The sequence below is a fragment of the Oncorhynchus gorbuscha genome, unplaced genomic scaffold (genome assembly GCF_021184085.1).
Source record: "Oncorhynchus gorbuscha isolate QuinsamMale2020 ecotype Even-year unplaced genomic scaffold, OgorEven_v1.0 Un_scaffold_13096, whole genome shotgun sequence".
Taxonomy (NCBI): domain Eukaryota; kingdom Metazoa; phylum Chordata; class Actinopteri; order Salmoniformes; family Salmonidae; genus Oncorhynchus; species Oncorhynchus gorbuscha.
Window position 1 is genome coordinate 6,983 of NW_025755326.1, and position 911 is coordinate 7,893.

Genomic DNA, 911 nt, shown 5'->3' on the forward strand with positions numbered 1-911 from the left:
TTATTAACTGTTACTTTACATTCAATACATATATGTGATACCTGATACAGGTCAGTAGTAAGGCTGCTGCCACGTGCTGCTGTATCGCGCTCTGCACAGTGAGAAGCGACTGTAGGTAGTGACAGTGAGGGAGGGAGCTGTGAAACCGTCAGTCAGAATGACTGCTCCGACATGTCCTAGCCTCGCTCGCCCAAATATACATTAAGACTATACTTTCAGGGATCATTTCTATAGTTCTTGACTTGAGAAATGTGTTTCTAAAGTGTTTGATCTCGCAACCCACGATGATGAGATGCGATATTCCCTTCTGAGCGCGAAGCGGGCTTTGAGTAATGATTCAGTTCATCCGCTCTCTGCCATTGATGACCGTTCTTTGCTTCCTTGTGGAGCATTGAGGGAGGGAATATGATCAGAGTGGTTAGCTCTTAATATTGTAAATATTAACTTCTTTGGTACATGTATTGTAGTTCAGGTTATTAAAGAGTTTATCACCATTTACACAACATTATACAACAGTTGGTTTCAATACTGTTTAATGTTCCTGTTAGTCTTGCTATGACGTTGTATAGGAGATATGTGATTTTAATCAACTCTACCTTTTCAATTACATTTGATTTCTAAAAAGGGTTTTCTTGTATTTTCTCTATTGTAGGCCATTGACTTTTTCAGCCAATGCCAGTCCCATAAAAACTGCAACGAGTACCTTCTGGCACCTCCCTCATTTGCAAAGTTCTATTGTGGAGCAACTTGAAAATGTATTTCATGAAGCTTTCTTGGGCATAAAACACGACAATATGTGACCTATTAATGAAAAGTAGCCCAATAACCATGATTTCGGCCACATAGTACTATACAGTGTGCTCTTTGTACGTGGGAAACCGTTAGTGAGAATAGCAGCTCCAACATAGGCT

The 911-nt window shown here is 40.1% G+C and overlaps 1 non-coding gene across 1 annotated transcript; it reads left to right on the forward strand.

The window, feature by feature from the left end:
- Window positions 1-203: 203 nt before the first annotated feature.
- LOC124030610 lies at window positions 204-419 on the forward strand. The gene has a single exon (XR_006837994.1). It is a non-coding gene; the product is annotated as a small nucleolar RNA U3 (small nucleolar RNA).
- The last annotated feature ends 492 nt before the right edge of the window (window positions 420-911 follow it).